This window comes from Balaenoptera borealis, assembly GCF_965194805.1.
Source record: "Balaenoptera borealis genome assembly, chromosome: 9".
In the NCBI taxonomy this organism is placed as follows: Eukaryota; Metazoa; Chordata; class Mammalia; order Artiodactyla; family Balaenopteridae; genus Balaenoptera; species Balaenoptera borealis.
The window spans coordinates 62,329,113-62,349,401 of NC_138873.1; positions in this window are offsets into that span (position 1 = coordinate 62,329,113).

Consider the following 20,289-nt stretch of genomic DNA (forward strand, 5'->3'; position numbering starts at 1 on the left):
TTAGGCATGAAGTGTTAAATTCTCAAGGCCACACAGCCAGAAAGTGCTAGAACAGGCATGGGACCTGAGTCTTTCTGATTCCAGAAGCTGCACTCTTAGCAGATTTGCTTTCTTGTGAATTTTTACCCCTGCCCTCTCATACACTTCTTTTGAACCTCACCTGAGCTTAAAATAGGATAGGTATTTCTGATGATAATTTATGTGTGATTCAACGAATATCTCCTGCTAAGCTAAAATGAGTCACTTTAAAAACCACACTCTTAGAAATAGATGGAAACTGTCATGGGATTATGTTGTCGAAAATCTACCACTAGGATTTTACAACTGTTTTAGTAATTTCATTTTTAGAAAGTGGAAAATTTATTTCTAAAAGCTATTGTCATCTATTTGCTAAGTTCCCTATGTTTATTTGACTATATTTTTGCACTTTACAAAGAGACTCAAATGAAAATACTCTTTTTAGTTTAAAATTTTTATTTTAGCATGAAGTTGTTTACATATTCATTAATTGTCACAATATTTTGTGTTATTATTTAATAATTATTTATGTGACTTTAATATCCAATTTTGTTATTTTATTTTTAAATAATTTACAGAAATTCATTATATTTATATAGTATCAACATATGATGGTTCTTTACCTTTAGGAGATCAACAGAATACATTCAATAAAACAGTGAGGATCACCAATTCTGTGCTTAAATTATTATTTCTGATTTTGGCCACACAGTACAAATATTTTTCCTATAAATAGCAACTTATTCGATTAACTGAAAAAAAAGTATAAAAGAAATGCAATAAGCTGCATTCTTTACACACATCAGTTGTGTAAAATTTATATCCTATCTAATAGAAACAAAGAATGCACTCATCTTAGTAAAATAAAATATTTAAATTTAGAGTTAGAACACTAGTCACCATAAAGTAAGATTAACCAAAGACTAGTTATTCTATTTGTTTACATTTTTTAGACACTTGTTTCCTCCAAAACTCCTATACTTAGACCATATTTAGACTCTAAAGATACCATATAATTCCATTGTTGAAACCCATGTATCTTCTTATCCTTCAAATCTTGAAGTTCAACTTCAGTTCAACGAAGTCAAATATTCTAGAAGCTTTGAACTGATGTAATTTGCTCTCTGGAAATATCTATTATTGGTATCACTAAATATTCAATGGTTACATTTAATTAAATTATTACAGTAGTCACAACCCCATACCTGAGTAACTTTTCTACCTAAAATGTTTGTAGCAACTGGGCATTAATCATTATAAGTTCTCTTCATCACAAGCACTAAAGTGCTGAAAATTCTTCTAGAAACTGTCCTAAATTCTGCCTCTATTATGTACACTCATTGACTTCCTTTGTAAAGTCCCTCATTGTCTCTTGACCGAACTATTGCCACAGCTTCCTAATTAGTCTCCCTGCACGAGTCTTTCTACTACAACCCATCTACAATGCAGAATCCTAAAATATCTTCATAATAATCCTATATTTAAAGAGCTTTAATGGCTCCCTGTTGCATCCTTGTTAAGGTTATAATCATATTGTCTTTGCAATCTCATCTCAGCATAACTCCCCATAGACCTCTGGACCTCTTTACATATTCCTTCGAAGTATCCAACAGTGAAAGCAAAGTAAACATTTCCCATCTTCTGCATATATCATGACTCTAACAATAGATTGTCTTTTCACATTCTGTCTCTTTCTGTATATTTCATCGTCATCTTTACTTGACCAATTTTTACATATCTTTCAAGAACTAGCTCAAAATTAACTTTCTTAGTGATACTTCTCTGGATACTCCCAGATAGTTTTCCATACTCTCCTCTATGTTTCCAAAGCACAAAAATTAATTTAAAATGTGCCATATTTTGTTGCAATTATATACTTACATATCTGTCTCTTCCACAAGGTTGTGAATTCTTTGAGGATGGAAACCATGTCATATTCATCTTTGTATCCTTTGTCTTGAATAGTTTTATGGATGAAAAAAATGAAGAATGATCAGAGTTTCTTTGTTATAGTTTTTGTTAGATAGAAATAGCAGCTACTCTCATCCTTTATGTCTAATAGTGATGACCTTTGGATACATCTTCAGCATTAAAATTCTATTATTTAGACAAGTGTCAAAGGTATAGGCTGGCTTAAGTATTCTCTATTGTATGATCTCATGACATCCTGATTCATGTCATGATCTCATGACAACCTTGTCCTAAGATTGCACATTTTTAACTTTATTGACTTAAAAACTGTTATGGTCTGTTTTTTCCTTATGAACTGTAAACGTTCTGTAAGAGCAGGTATTATTTCTAGCTAGCTCATCAATATAGCTGTAGGACTTTAAACAGTGCCTGACAATCAATCGAGTTTATTGAATTAATTTATTAATTAGGTAATGAGTTAATGGGCAGTGAACTCAGAGTTACAAGTGTGGGTTCCATTTTCCATCTCAATCATTTTCTAGTTCTTACAATGCCACTTTTAGAGTCTCCAAAATTGCATTTCCTCATGTATAAAATGAGGCAAAATACCTGCCTTCTTATATTACAAGGTCTAGAAAGATCAGGGGAGAAAAGATGTATAATCAACTTAAAAACTGGAAAAGATGAACAGATATGAAGTATTATTACTCTTGCAAGGAACAACATGGCACTATAAGACAGTTCAGCAAAAATTAAGCTGGTGCTTTTTTTTGTATAATTATAAAACATTCTTCTCTTTACAGCAGATCCTGTTGATTTACAAATTTTAGGAACCGAGTTTTAGGAGTGATAACTATTCATTCTTTTCTCTCCAATATAATTTCTAGACAAATTGAAAAAAGGCAAAGGAACCAGATTGTTATGAATTGAATGTGTCCCTTCAAAATTCACATGTGGAAATCCTAAGCCCCAATGTGATAGTATTAGGAGCTGGGGTCTTTGGGAGATAGTTAGGTCATGAGTGTGGAACCTCCAGGAATGGGATTAGTCCCCTTATAAAAAAGACCCCACAGAGCTCTCTCACTCCTTTTATCATGTGAAAACATAACAAGAAAATGATAATCTGTGAACCAGGATGCAGGCTCTCACCAGACACCAAATCTGCCTGCACTTTGATCTTGGACTTCCCAGCCTCCAGAACTGTGAAAAACAAATGCTTGTTGTTTAAGCCACCCAGTCTATGGTATTTTTGTTGTAGCAGCCTGAATGGACTAAGACACAGATAAAATGAGATAACAAGTTATTATTGATAAAGCTGAACTGGAAAATATGGCTTGGATCTATAGCCAAAACTAGGCTTTCATAATCCTTAAATTACCAGAATAATATGCCCCCAAGTACCTTAATAAATGTATCACACATAAGCAGAAAAAGCATAATTTCTGAGGATAAGCTGCTTTAACAAGAGAGATCTCAGATAAGACTCAGGAGCAGGCATCCAGTTCCTTCTCCCAATCTCCCTTAGCATCTGTTTGAGCAGTAGGTTTGGATAAGAAAAGGCTAGACTTTTAAAAAAATTTTCCTGTGTTTTCCTTCTGGGAGTGAAGAGACAATTCTTCCTCACAAAGGGAAACATGAGAAATGAAAAATAAGGACTTCTCTCATAATCCTGACAAGCTTTTTGCTCTCTTACGTGGACATCCTGTTTCCACTTTCAGTAGCCCTCACACCAAATATCACCCACTGATCTTTTATGCATTTTCCAGCACCCATTATTGAACAGTTCAGATTTTTGACACAAAAGGCTTTGATATTGTTAAGGAAAATGTACTAATTAAAGTAAATACATGTTCCCACTGTACCTCAAATTGAAAATTCATCCTTATTCTAAGTTCAAATTCAAATAGTGCCCCGCCACATGGTTTGTTATGGACTGAATGTTTGCATCCCCTGTAAATTTATGTGTTGAAGCTCTAACCCTCAAACTGATGGTATTTGGAGATAAGGCTTTGGGAGGTACTTAGATGGTGTCATGAGAGTGGGATTGTCATGATGTGGTATTAGTTCCTTTATAAGAAGAGACAACACGGAGCTTGCTCATGTGCTCTCTGTGCCATGTGAGGACATGATGAGAACATGGTCATCTATAAGCCAGGAAGAGAGCCCTTTCTAGAACCTGATCATGCTGGCACTCTGATCTTGTGCTTCCAGCCTCCAAACTGTTAAAAAATAAATTTCTGTTGTTTAATCCACTAAGTACATACTATTTTTCTATGGCAACCCGAGCAAACTAATGCATGGTCCAAGATAGTTCTCTGTATTTTTTATAGAGATCTTTTGATAACATCAGTTACCTTGATATTGAACTGATGTTTCATAAAATGATCCAAAGTTGAAAATGGTAATGCCCTTCTCATAACCAAATATCAAGGCAGAAATTAAAATCCAAAAATTTAATCACTTTATTATTGTCAATGTTCAAGATATTAAAAGCCTAACATTATTAAAACCTAAAGGAGGGTAAGAGCTCAGTTTGTTTCTAACCAACTTCTAGTTCTTACTCTTGGATAGGGGTCTCATTCAGATTCTCTGTGTAGAGCAAGGGTAGATGCAACCAGTCAATCTCTCCAGAGAATCTCATGTATTTTACTTCTTCATGGAGCATATAATACTATCATAAAGCTGGTTCTGCAAATAGTAAAATTAGAAAAAGTTAATCTTAGCTCCCAGAGAAATTATCACAGGAAAGATAAAGTTCCTAGACTCTGGTTAAGGTGAAAGCAGAATATGAAGAAAGAAAGGTGGACAGACAAAATGTGGCTTTCAGCCTCATCACAAGACTGATCAATTTGCCCTAGGTTTGTAGAATATATGATCTGTGAGATCAAATCGATTGGGGAAAGTATGACTACATATTTGTGCTAGTTTCCTATTGTTGCTGTAACAAATTACCAAAAATTTCATGTCTTAAAACAAAACAAATTTTTCTCATATCGTTCTGGAGGTCAAATTCTACAGCGAGTCAGCAGGACTGTATTCCTTTGGAAGCCCTAGGAGAGAACCTGTTCCTTGCCTTTTTCAGCTTTAAGAGGCCACTGCATTGCTTGACTTGACTGCATCACTTCAACATCTGCTTTTCTATCATTCTTCTCTGAGTCTGACACTCCTGCCTCCCTCTTATAAGGATCCCTGTAAGGGTCTTATATTGGGCCCACCCAGATACATCCAGGAAAATTTTCCCATTTGAAGATGCTTAACTTAGTCTCATGTGAAAAGTCCATCTGCCATAAAAAGTAATATATTCTGAGATTTTGGAGATTAGGACATGGATCTCTGTGTGGAGCCACTACTCTGCCTACCATTTGAGAAGACAAAAAAAAGGCTGCTAATGTATAATCATTTCTCATTAAGTCTTCTTTGAAACATACCCATCTTCCAAAGAAACTAGAATTTTGCCCTCAGGTCATCTATTATTTTGAAGCCTTACTTGACACTCCCTTATAACATCAGCTTCTTAATTCTTTTTCTACTTTAAGCTTTGTGTCTCTGATGCAGGCCAATATTGAATTGACCATGGGACACAGGAACACAGGATGCACCTTATCTCATGAGTACTACCCACTAACACAGTGTTACACTTGCTTTCTCCAAATTCCCAACATCCTGCTTTGATCTCTGCTCCAGCTAGTTGTAAAGGCACCTTCCAGTAGGTTATCCATAATTTGTACTTTTGCATCATTTGGGGAATCATCAGCAATGTACTCCTGAGCCAAAGCTGCAGTTGCTATACCTGAAGCTTGTGCTCACATGTGTCTAGTGAGGACTAATATCTCTGCCATGCATTCTCCACTGGAATTTTTTTTCATTTACTCATTACCTTTAATATTTTCCAGGTCTTAAATAATTTTTATTATTTCAGTGGTAGAGCATTTTGTCCATTTATTTCTACTATATTCCTTTCTACTAAACTAGACTGTGACTCTAGTGAACATTTCTGATTTTGGTCTCCAAATATTTTCAAGAAAACTCAAATGAAATTTTTAAGTGGTTTAGCCAGCATCTCAACTTTCCAGTAGGGCTGGAAATATTTACTGAATTGGACAGTTTTTTTCCCCTTGCTTTATCTTTATTTGTGCACCCAGACTTTTTGTTTCTCAAAAGTATTTCATTAGACTTTATGTTATGAAGTCTCTAGTAATAATAGCTATGAAGGTAATGAATTCTAGTTCTCTCAGTCCATTGAAATAAATCTCGTTCATCTTCACCTTCTTGAAATGGATAATAGTACCTAGAAGGGCTTTCTCACGATACCAATGTTGCAAGAAATCAATAAAACTTAAGTGGATTGTATTGAAATATCTGTATAGCAAATGTAAACCAATTTTCTCTCTGGACTTTTAAACATTCATTTCAGTTGTTACCTCATATAACTGTTTCATTTTAAGAAACCATCAGGGTAAACCATTTACTGCAATTTATTAACCATGGTTCTCTGTGACAAGATGATTAACGTATAGCTGTTTCATCAAAATCATTGGTTTAACCTCTATACAGGCTGTATATCATAATCATAGGTAGCTGTTATGAAAATATTTATTATTGGCTATAAGGGGTCTTTGGAAAGCGAATATTAAGGGGTAAGTGCAATTACATCACTGCTGTAGGAAAACAATAATTGAAAACATATTTCACACTCTGAGTCTTCATTCCATTAAATTGGTTGATAAAAATAAATCAGAACAAAATATCTATCTTATCAATGTTCTCCATTTATGATTTTGTGTAAGTGATGCAAAGAGTCATAAGTAAGAACAAAGATAAGGAAATAAATTTTCCAGGTAAACATAAGTAAATTTGTATGAGAAGTTTTTGGTTGATTACGTATTTCCCTTATATACATTTTCAATCATCATGAACATAATTATATTAATTTCGATAGCTAAAGTTAAAAACTTCAAAGACATTCCAGTCAAGATGATTCTGAGAGTTCAAACATTAATCAACTACTTGCAACTCCAAACAAACAGCAATGATAGAAATAAATAATTGCATTTAAAAGGCATAGCTGCGTATAAGAGCAAGCTACACATCTCCAAGGACAATGTATTAACATGAAACACAATGAACATAAAAAGAACAGTGACTGACAGCTAACTCTGTGTGCTTACTGGACTCTTGGAAATGAACCCAGGAAAACGTGGCCTGGAGTTTTTTTTTCCTTCTGAGTAAATAAAAGGGAAAATAGGCCACACATGTCAGGGGACCAGAGCCAGACTGAAGGTGGAATCAGTGGCTTCTGTCCTTCTAGCCCTCCTGGGAAATGATGCTGAAAAGAGTCAAAATTGTTGCCCAGTCTAACGTTTGAACTTCTACCTGAAGAACCTGAAGAAAGCAGAGAGAGTTGCGCAAATAGACTTTAGCAAAGCTGGTAAATACACCAGATACATTTCAATTAATATATGACTCTCAGGGGCTGAGAGTCACAATAAAAACTGTTTCAAAGATGAGGCCTCCAGGAGGCTAGGTAGGGGCTACAAAACTGCTAGATGAGGAGGGGATAACTACCACTCAAATGAGATAAAAATTAAAGTTTTAAAGTACAAGAAGAAAAATAAGTGTAATATATGCAATAAAAGGTAGTCCCAAATTGAACAACTAGGAAAATTTATTCTTGAAGCAATACAAATAATAGAACAATCTTAAAGGATTTAAAAAGGAATTATTTCTTTATACAATCCTGATGAGAATACAAAGTGGTACCATTACCTTGAAAAACTGGCCATTGATAAGCTTAATGAAATTAAACATCCATACCCTTGTGACCTAAACATTCCATTTCTACCTATTTATCCAAGCTAAATAAAAATATATGTTTAAAAGACTAATATAAGGATGTTCACAGATGTATTTATAATAGTCCCAAACTGTAAACAACCCACAGAGGAGAATGTATAAGCACATTGTGGTTAACGCATACTATACAATACTACTGTATCAAACATCCGTATTGTAAACTGCCCATGAGGGCCACATGGCAAGGAACTGCAGGTGGCTTCGGGTAGCTGAAAGTAGTCGTGGGCAATAGCTGGTAGGAAACTGGGGCCCTCATTCCTACAATCACAAAGGAATTAATGCTGCCAGAACCAGTCAGCTTGGAAGATGTCAATATCTCCTTGAGAAGTGCACCCCTGGTCCACAACTTGATATCAACCTAGTAAGACACTGATTAGAGAATCCCATCACACTGTACTCTGTGCTCAGGTATCTAACCTGCAGAAACTGTGAGATAATAAATTTGTGCTGTTTTAAGCCACAAAGTTTGTGATAATTAGTTATACAGCAATATGAAATTAATATAGTGAGAAATCTTGTATGTGCTATTCCTTATTACACTGAAGGTTCTAGCCTGGGACTGCCCACTAAACTTCCTGTGGTGATGGAAATGTTCTATTTCTACGTTGTACAATATGGTAGCCAGTAGCCACATATGGCTATGGAACACTTGAAATGTCTCTATAGCAACTGAGGAACTGAGTAGTTAATTTTATTTAAATTTAACTAATATATTTAAATAGCCATATATGGTTGGTGGCTAAATATAGTGGACAGTTCTAGCCAATGCAATAAGTAAATAAAAAGTCTAAGTCATAATTCTTATTAAAAGTTACACATTTTCATAATGACTAGACTGCTTACATAGACAATTAAAAGCAACAAATGCAAAATATTAGAACCCTTCAGGGAGTTTTATGATTTGATATGTATAAGAAAGGAATGCAAAAAAATCAACAGTGTTTCTATTCACCAGTAAAAGTCAAATAGAAATGGAAATTTTAAAGCAATCATGTTAAAAATAGCAACTAAAGTTATAATCTGTATATAAATCTAGCTAAATATAATAGGAAAATTTTATGTAGGATATTATAAAAAGTTTGTGATGACTATAAGTAAGAACTAAATAAACTGAGATATATTTTTCATGAATGGGAAGACGATACCATAAAAATGTCATATCTCCCAAAATCAGTCCATAAATTCAACATAATCCAATCAAATTCCCAGCAAGCTTTTAGTAGATATTTACAAGTGGTGATCTCACCAATACTAATGATGTTATAAAAATGGAAATAATTGTGGTGTTAGTGCAAGGATAACAAATACATCAGAAAGAAAATATCACCTACAGATAGATATAAGACACCTTTCTGTATGATAGAGGTGACATTAAAAGCAAGTGGAGAAAATATTGACGATTTAGTAAATGGATAATTGGATTATCCATATTGAAAAGCAGAAAATTATATCCCTAACTCACACAACATACTATAAATTAATTTCTAAGTCCCACGTTTTAGAAGTAAATTTGAAACAACAAACACAATAAACAAACAATAAAGAGGAGTACTATTACTTCAAGCCAAAGGTGAACCTCTTAGACAAGATACACAGAGTACAAACCCTACAAGAACAGATTGATAAATTAGACATTACAGTTGAAAATTTCTGTATGGCCAAAGATACCGTAAACAAAGTCAATAAATCAATGACAGTGGATGAACCAGAGTGAATGAAACTTGTACAGGTATACCTTTATTGCACTTCTCGGACACTGCATTTTTTACAAATTGAAGGTTTGTGGCAACCCTGCACCAAGCAAGTCTATCAGTACCATTTTTCCAACAGCATTGGCTCACTTTGTGTCTCTGTCACATTTTGGTAATTCTCACAATATTTTAAACTTTTAAATTAGCATTTACTTGCTATGGTGATCTGTGATCAGCAGTCTTTGATGTTACTATTTTTAATTGTTTTGGGGCAACAAGAACTGCCCCCATATAAGACAATTTAATTGATAAATGTTGTCTGTGTTCTGACTGCTCCACCAACTAGCCATAACTCTGTTTCTCTCCCTCTCCTCAGCCCTTCCTATTCCCCGAGACACAAAAATATTGAAATTAGGACCATTAATAACCCTATAACAGTCTCTAAGTGTTCAAATGAAAGGAAGAGTCTCACATCTCTCACTTTAAATCAAAAGTTAGAAATGATTAAGCTTAGTGAGTAAGGCATATGGAAAGTGAAGATAGGCAGAAAACTAAGCTTCTTGCCCCAAACAGCTACACTGTGAATGCAAAGGAAAAGTTCTTGAAGGAAATTAAAAGTACTACCCCAGGGAATGCACGAATGATAAGAAAGCCAAACAGCCTTATTGCCAATAGGAAGGAAGTTTTAGTGGTCTGGATAGATCAAATCAGCCACAACATTCTGTTAAGCCAAAGCCCAACCCAGAGCAAGACTCTAACTCTCTTCCATTCTATGGAAACTGAAAGAGGTGAGGAAGTTGCAGAAGAAAAGTTTGAATCTAGCAGAGGTTGATTCCTGAGATTTAAGGAAAAAAGTCGTCTCCATCACATAAAAGTGCAAGGTGAAGCAGCAAGTGCCGATGTAGAAGCTGCTGCCTGCAGCAAGTTACACAGAAGATCTAGCTAAGATAATTCATGAAGGTGACTACACTAAACAATAGATATTCAAGGTAGATGAAGCAGGATTCTATTGGAAGAGGATGTCATCTAGGACTTTCATAGCTAGAGAGGAGAAATCAATGCCTGATTTCAAAGCTTCAAAGGACAGGCTGATTCTCTTGTCTTGGGGGCTAATGCAGCTGGTGACTCTAAGTTGAAGCCAATGCTCATTTAGCATTGCAAAAATCGTAGGTCCCTTAAGAATTATGCTAAGTCTACTCTGCCTGTGTTCTATAAATAGAATAACAAAGCCTGGATGACAACACATCTGTTTACAACATGGTTTACTGAATATGTTAAGCTCACTGTTGAGTTCTACTGCTTAGAAAAAAAATGATTCCTTTCAGTATATTACCGCTCGTTGACAATGCACCTGGTCACCCAAGAGTGCCAGTGGAGATGTACAAGAAGACTCATGTTGTTTTAATGCCTGCTAACACAACATCTATTCTGCAGCTCATGGATCAAACAGTCATTTTGACTTTCAAGTCTTATTATTTAAAAAAATACATTTCATAGTTCTACAGCTGCCATAGATATTGATTCCTTTGATGGATCTGGGCAAAGTAAATTGAAAACTTTCTGAAAAATATCCGCCATTCTAGATGCCATTAAGAACATGGGAAGAGTTCAAAATATCAACATTAATAGGAGATTCGGAAGAAGTTGATTCCAACCCTCATAGATCACTTTGAGGGACTTAAGACTTTAGTGGAGGAAGTAACTGCAGATACGGTGGAAATAGCAAGCAAACTAGAATTAGAAGTGGAGCCTGAAGATGTGACTAAATTGCTGCAATCTCATGATGGACCTAATGGACAAGGAGTTGCTTCTTATGGATGAGCAAAGAAAGTGGTTTCTTGAGAAGGAAACTACTCGTGGTGAAGATACTGTGAAGATTATTAAAATGACAACAAGTACTTAGAATATTACATAAACTTAGCTGATAAAGCAGTGGCAGCATTTGAAAGGATTGACTCCAATTTTGAAAGAAGCTCTAGTGGGTAAAATGCTACCAAATAGCATTGTATGCCATAGAGAAATCATTTGTGAAAGGAAGAGTCAATCGGTGTGGCTGACTTCATTGTTATCTTATTTTAAGAAATTTCCATAGCACCTCAGCTTTCAGCAACCACTAGCCTGATCAGTAAGCAGCCACTAACATTGAGGCAAGACCCTCCACCAGCAAAAATATTACAACTTCCTGAAGGCTCAGATGATGGTAAACACTTTTTAGCAATAAATTATTTTTTGATTAAGGGATGTACATTGTGTTTTTAGACATTATGCTATTGAATACTTAACAGACTACAGTACAGTGTAAACATAATTTTTATATGCACTGGGAAATCAAAAAATTCATGTGATTCACTTTATTGTGGTGGTCTAGAACTGAACCTGCAACATTGCCAACATATGCCTGTATTACAAGTATCTACATAGGTAACCAAAGATGCTGAGTGTAAAAAAGCAAGCTGCAAAATGAAATATATAGATAAATTTTAAATACCATAAGCAATACTTTATGGAATCACACAGATTTAATAAAGGTATAAAAACATAGACTGTAAACATGAATAAAATTTAATGCCTGCCTTTGATCATGGGGAGAAATTAATGGGATAAAGAAGTTCAAAGGCATCTGTATTGTTTTATTTGTTTAAAAGAGAGGAGTGTAAACAAATATGACAAAACTATAGCATTCATTAAATCTGTATGCTTGCAACAAGTTGTAATATTAAAAGTTCAGTGTGCTGTCTTCTCCTAACCATCTCTTCAGCCAATAACACATCTTTCCTCATTTCTTCCAATTATAATATTGATGGACTGCTTGGGGTGTCTAGTACTCTCTATTTTTATTGTTTTTCTCAATTTTCACATGTAAATCAGTTCTCACAGACTATGTCTGATCATTGTATTCCTTTCCCATGACCTACGCTAGCCTGTCTTCAACTAATGCTGGAATATTTATGAGTCTTCAAGTAGTTTTTCTGCCTTCTGTTATTCCTATTACAACTCAGGCTACATCTGGTTCCAAGAACATTTTTCCTTAGGTGGCATTTATTCCTCTTTAGTCACTTAAATAAACTTATGGTACTTCCCTTTCCCTATGGTCTTGAATTTAAAGTCAGGAATTCAGTCTATATTTTTTAGACATTGCAAATTTAAATGCTATATGTAATTCACCTTTTATTTTCTAACAATTTCTCCCACATGGATTTCTCTCCCATTCTTTTCTGCCAAATCATGCCCATTACTCCTTGAAGTACTGGCCAATAAGAATTTTACTCTAATTTAGCCTACTTTGTGTTTATTCAGTGAATATTTGTTAGTTACCTAATAAAGACTAGTGCTAGAGCCATAATATTCATAAGAAAGACATGATCCTTGCCCTTAATAAGAAACTTATATTGATATTTGTGCAGAAGTACTTGGTTCCTATACGATGCTACTGTCTCTTGGGTATAAGTCTTAGCTCCTGAATCAGAGTGTTACTTTGAGATTGTAAGCTGGTTTTCTCTCCTTTCCTCTAATCTGCTATCCTGTCATCCACTTTAAAAAAATATATGTAAGTAGCAAATAAATGCTAATTCCCTTAACAAATCTAATTCCCCTCGTTGTGTGTGCCACATTCCACGTGTTATGCAGGGAAGTAAATCTACTGAATCGTGCCTTGTGTTCAGCCTTAAACTTCCCCTGGGCATCTAGTCTACCTAGCACTTGTTAAAGTTGGATGCTTGAAACAGGTTGTAATATTAAAATTTCAATATTCTGTCTCATCCCTGGTCAATAACATCTCTCCTTGATTCCTCCAATTATAATATTGGTTGACTACTTGGAATTTCTGGTCTACTACTATTTAATTTACTCTTACTGTTTTTCTCCATTCTCACATGTAGATCATCTGACTCCAAAACACCTACTTCATGTGGTAGAATAGATCTTACGTGGACTAGATGTAGCTAAAATTCTTGCTCTCGAGAATATCTATCTTTTAGGTTTACATCTTAGAATGCCATTATAATTACAGTCGGTTCAATCTCTTGGAATTTGGCTCAGCTTGCATCTTACATAGTTACCAAGCTCTCCTGTGTTGTACTTATACAAAATGCTAGCATTGCCTCAGGAAAGAATTGTCTTTGCTTCCTTGTTAAATTTGATTTATTATCTTCAGAGCCCACTTCATTTCACTACTGACTAATCATAAAAAAATGAAAACAAAAACACATGCCCAGCAGGGCCTAAATGTTTTCGAACTCATTGTATAAAGTAGAGGACACAGAGAGAGGGTGCAGCTCCGGGCGGCAGCTGCAGAGCCAGCATCTGGGCTCCACGATAATCACCTCTAGTGAATCACACCAGAGAAAGAGCAGAATCACGGCATGCAGTGAGCCTCAGACACCTCCATCTGTTTTTGAGACTGCACCGTGTTTATCAAGGTTGCAACTTGTGACATCTGGCAGTTTTTCTTGTACTCTCTTTTCCTTGAGAGAAGAAAAAGAGAGACAATAAGAAATGTCATTACTGGCCAGCAGCTGGAAGATATTTGTGATTAAATTGTTGTATGTTTAAAGTCTTCAAATCATGTTTGTATGGCTGAAGGGCAGGAACTTGAAGGTGAAATGTTTATAAATAAATACATTTGTTCATTACTCCTATGGTATGTAAATGTGCCAGGTTGCTATAATTTTTTTAAGGTTCTCGCAGATAGCAGTTTTTTGAACACTCGCAACTACAAACATGCTTTTACATCTCACAGTGTTCACAAATAGATGAAGGTAAATCTGAATGACATTCAAACAATGTGTGTGTAAATTAGCAGGTGGATGAATAGTTGCCTATCTACTAACAAGCATAGTAAAATAAGTCAGCTTCTTGGTTACCTTCTGTGGTAGATAGTATTATTAGTCTCCAAATATTCACCACCCACTTACTTACACCTGCCCCCACTCATGGGAGAAGTATAATTTCATGCCCCAGTGATGTTGGACTTTGCCATGTGACTTGTCTCGGCCAATCAGATTTGAACAGATATAACAGATGCTTCATCTTATCAGAAGTCGTTAGAAGTATTGCAGGTTTCTGTCAATCACCTTGAACTTCTGCCTTCTGCCATTACAGCAGTACATTGTGGTAGTGGCTGATTTTTCAGCCTGGGTCCTGCTCATGTGGAGCAAAGCCAAACACAGAAAGATCTAGTGGCAGCCCACCAATTCCAGCAAAACCCAGCCAAGTGAAGCCAACCCTCAGCATTTGTGTAACATGAATGAGAACTAAATAGTGTTGCCAACCTTTGAGATTTTAGGATTGTCTCGTGCTGAAGAAAAAGTTGCTTGATATAATTCTATAAAAGAAAAAATTCAGAAGGATCCAATGGATCAGTAGTTAGTATATATGAATCATTGAAAAACATAATGAATTGTTAAGTACATGGGTTTTTTGAACCCTAATAAGGAGAGTATAAAACTCATATTTACAAGATGATTTTTATATTTTCTGTTCATTTTATATGAAAAGAAATATGATAGTTTATAACATGGTGCTCTTTCATGCCCATCAAGAATGATTTTATCTCACTAATGAAGGGCAAAAGTGATGAATATCTGCTGCTTCTAGAGTAAAAGTCACCTTATGCTCCAGAAAATTAATGTATTACTGTGACAACTTTGTTCTGTATTAAAAATGTATCATCCTTGAATCAGAATCTCTTTGCTTTAGAGATTAGTATCTCACCCTTAATATTAATTTAACTTTCTAGAAATATGACTAGAAATTGAATAATACAAAAAATAATGAGAAACAAATTAATACAGAAAAGATTCATAATTTATAACAAACAAGTATGACATGTGTTCAGCTCAATAAAGATGAGTGTGAAATCAAGAAAATTGTAATCAAAGATAGTTCATTCTATAAAAATAAAAATATATGGGAGAACACTGATTAGAAGAGAAAATTTAAATCTCCAGATATTATTCATGTAGCTTATTGGAAGTCACAAAGTGTGAAGAAAATAAAGTGTGCAGTTCCGGTGGCCAGAAATGGCCATGGCACTTGTAGTTGACAGCTGTTGGTTTTGCCTGCTCAGCTCTCATTCTCACTTTTCATGCTAAAAAATTCTAACTTGGGGGTGGGGAGCATTCTCTTTTTTTCAGTTTCGGTAGCCCAGGTGCTATGATGTCAGTCCTCTTTTAGATTTGGGCAATGTGAGCCCAGTAAATCAGTCTCATGTCCCTGGCCACAAGGATTTCTTCAGGATTAGTATCTGATCCAAGAGAGAATAATCAGAGGAAAGAGGAAACTATCTCCAGCTATTGGAGTTGCAAGAGGGTGGGAAGGAGCCAGACTCAAGCTGCTGGCATAAACCTGGTCAGCATAAGTGGACAGCCAGCCTGACAATTCCACCAATACAAGGCAAAACTAAGAGATGGAGAGGGCAAGACCAAGTTCTGATGATGACATATGACCCTTCAGAATCCAGTTATCCCTGATCTTTGTTTTTGTTTTTCTTACAACTCCAATCCCTGAATGATGCAGGGCTCCTGAGGGAGCTTGAGGCATTTGGAGATGAGTATCTTGCAAACAGACTTTCTGCTAACGTCTATATTTGAGTAAAACCATTAAGAAAATGTTTCATAAATTGTTTAATTTTTGTGATGTCCCTTAATTTAAATGTCAACTTTGCAACTATGTCCTCTACAGGGATTTCAGCAAATGGCGGGCTGAGGGGTAGGGGGTGGAGAAGCATACATATTAGGATTGTATTAGAAAAATCTTCTTTGGTTACATTGATTCACCAGATAAATGATCTCTATTTTATATTTTAATTTCAAAAAACAAGTCATCTTTTCAAATTAGCAATTCCAGTAAGAAGTTTTGCGTCTTATTTCTATCTTTGACAAAAATCAAACCTATAGAAAAATTGGAGGAATTTTACAATAGGTACATATGCAATCAGTACATAGCTAGATTTACACATCAATATTTTTTTTCAAAATTGTTTTCTTTCTTTAAATACATGGACATATTTTTTTTCATTTCCTGAACCATTTGAAAGTAATTTATAGCCATTCTATAATTTCTCTAATGAATATATTGGCATGGATCTCTTAAGAATAAAAGCATTCTTTCTTATAACCACTATATCAATGTCATATCTAAAAAATTAATGCTATTTTAAAAATACGACCTAATATGCTGTCCATATTCATGTCTTAATTGTTCTTAAAATTTTTTAGAATTTTTTTGGTAAAACTCCAGGATCCAATTGCAGTTGGCGAATTATATTTGTTCTTTTTTGATCTCTTTAGTTTCTTTCAATGTTAAACTGTCCCTCTATCTTTTAAATTTCTCATAATATTGAATTTTTTTGATAAATCCAGGCCCTTGATCTGTTAGAATGCATCACATTCTTGTTTTTTCTTATTGTTTCCACATGAATAGATTTAGATTAATAATTTTGGCAAGAATAGTACAGAGGTGTTATTATATGTTTCTTACTGTTTCACAATAATAAGAACATCGTATCAGGTTGTCCTATCATTGATGATACAAAGTTTGGCCACCAAATCATTCATTTGTAAAGAGCCATTTATTTGTGTTAGTAATTGTGTTAGTAATCTCTTGTGTTACATCTTGAAGAGGTAGAAATATCCTTGTTTCCAACAACTTTTCACACAGCGGTTTCAGCATCTATTGATAATGCTTGTCTGACTTAATTTTTACATTAGAGGTTGAAGATGTTTATTTTTCTGTCATTCCTTCCACATTTATTGGTTGCCATTCATCTGTGAATCCTTATCTCCATCCCTTCATCCTTTCCATTTTCTTTATACCCACCTTCAAATTAACCACTTGCATTATTTACTGTTTATCCTTTCTCTGTGTGTGTAATATATTACATATTACAATTATATATGCATATATAAGAGGATATACACGTATATATATTTTCTTATACAAAGGGTATCATACTATATAAACTCTTGATGTATCTGAGTTAATTCAAAGTTAATTTCAAAGCTAATTACCTTTTTATTATATGACTGAATAGTACTCCATTGTGTGGCTGTTCTATATGAATATATCTTCTATGAATGGGTATTTAGTTGTTTTTTTTTTAACATCTTTATTGGAGTATAATCGCTTTACAATGGTGTGTTAGTTTCTGCTGTATCACAAAGTGGATCAGCTATACATACACATATATCCCCATATTCCCTCCCTCTTGCATCTCCTTCCCACCCTCCCTATCCCGGTATTTGGTTTTTATTCAAAATTTGCTATTTCAAATAATGGTGCAATGAATAACCTAGTGTATTCATTATTTTGTATTTGCGGATATGTATATGCAAGGTAGAGCCTTAGAAGTAGGATTTCTGGATCAAAGTGCAAATGTACATGCAATTTTGTTAGATATTGGCACATTGTGTTCCACAGAATTTTCACCATCACACGCATAGCATCCCTCATTATCAACATCACTCACCAGAGTGGTACATTTGTCACAACTGATGAACTTATATTTGACACATCATTATCACCCAAAGTTCATAGTTTATCTTAGGGTTTACTTTTGGTATTGTACCTTCTATGGCTTTGGACAAATGCATAATGACATATATCCATTATTGTAATTACATACAGAAAATTTTCACTGTCCCATAATGTCCTCTTTGCTCTGCCAATTTATCCCAACCTCCCCAACCCCCTGCAAGTACTGATCTTTTCATCATCTTCTTAGTTTTGCATTTTCTAGAATGCCATATAGTTGGAATTATACAGTATGTAGCCTTTTCAGATTGGCTTCTTTCACTTAGTAATATGCATTTGAAGCTCTTCCATGTATTTTCATAGTTCATTAGCACTTTTGTTTTTAGCATGAAATAATATCCCATTGTCTGAATGTACCACAGTTTATCCATTCACTTACTGAAGGAAATCTTCGTTCTTTCCAAGTTTTGCTAATTATGAATAAAACTGCTATAAACATCTGTATGCAGATTTTTGTGTAGACATAAGTTTTCAATTCATTTGGTTGAATACCAAGGAGTGCAATTATTGGATCATATGGTAAGAGTATGTCTAGATTTCTAAGAAACAGCCAAACTGCCTTCCAAAATAGCTGTACCATTTTGAATTCTCACCAGCAATGAAGGAGAATTCCTGCTACTCCATCAAATCCTCACAAATGTTTGTAACACATTAGAAGCATAACGAAGTCCTGATATGTAATCCTGGGAATAGGTACAGAAGCATAGATCTTCCCAAGGTCATCTCCTCCATTTGGAATGGAGAAGAAACTACAGTTAAATGGATATTCATGCCTTGGCAACGGCTGACCAAAGAGCCTCTGAGCATACATTTATCATGATTATCAGCAGCACTGGGCATTTAGTGCAGTGATATATGCTTTATTGATCCCATTGTCATGACTTAGGCACAAGTCAGTGGTTACTATGGCCCAGCAAGAAGTCCCGGGTTAGAGAATATGTGATACTGCTTGTGAGAGAGCCTCACCTGGGAACTCTCAGAACTATTGGGAGAATCCTGAGTGTTTGTATTCGGCAGAGTGGGTGCATATGGTGCAGAGGAATACTATTTTATAATTTTTAATTTGAGTCACTTTTTCTTAGAAGAAAAGAGAGAAAATGTTATATAGGAATATCCTTGAAATAACACTAACGTATCAAAAATTCTTGCACGAATAAAAAATTTAACTACTCTCAGTAATAAATTAGTTCCAACTTATCACAAAATACCTGGACACTTGGGACAGTGTCCTTAAGAACCATTGTTCTAGAGAACTGATTCTCCATTGTTCATATTTGGCTCTCAGTGCTTCACAAAGCGCCTGTCATGTGAAGGGCTTAAATGTTTTAAGCACATACATTAGGACACTTTTAGATGTAAGTCATTGAAAAATCAACTCAAACTGACTGAAGTAAAAGGGGAAACTCATTGGTTTCCAGAACTGAAGAGTCTAGGAGTAGCACTAGGCTCAGACAAAACTCTATCTGGATACTCAGATGATACCATCAGTTTTTTTTTCTCTCTCTCTCTCTCTCTATTTTATTTGTTCTTTTCTCCATGTACTGGAACGATAGCCAGAGGGCTCTGATTTTCCCGCATACTCATTACTTAATAATTCTCATCCTGAGAAATGGAACCATGACAGACCTTAGTTATGTGCCTATCATAGGGCAGGGAGTGGGCCAGTGACCAGGACTAAACAGAATTTCCATTGAGTATCAGAGTGTAGGTTCCATAACATATGTTACACCAACCAAAGATATTGTCCTGACACTTAAATGAACAATAGAATTTATTTGTGTTTTATCCTGGATTCATAAAGTAAGTGAAGAGCTTTTAAAAAGAAATTGTCTTCATTAATGATAGTTCTGCATAAAGAACCTAAAGAAGGAAAACCTAAAGAAGGAAATAAAAAGGCACTAAGCTATGCATTAGGGAAATAACAAAAGTATAAATTATTAAATACACTGTAAATTTTGTATTTTAAATATCCAGATTTATGATATGGAGAGTTTGGGAGAAAATCATTAAAGTAATCTTTAATTCCTATAAAGAATATTTAATCTATGTTTTAAATTTCAAGAAGGTCATAAGATATTTAATATTAGAGATTTAGTCGAGTGACTCAAGTCATTTCTCCAATAGTTTTAAAAGACTAGTGTTGAGAGAACAAGATTATTTTACCTCCTTTATTAATACATTTGGTTTTCCTTATTCTTCATAAAGCATATTAAAAATGGGAGAGAAAAAAAGATTTGTAGTCATATACTAAATTCAATACAGTAGTGTAATTGCAGATCAATCT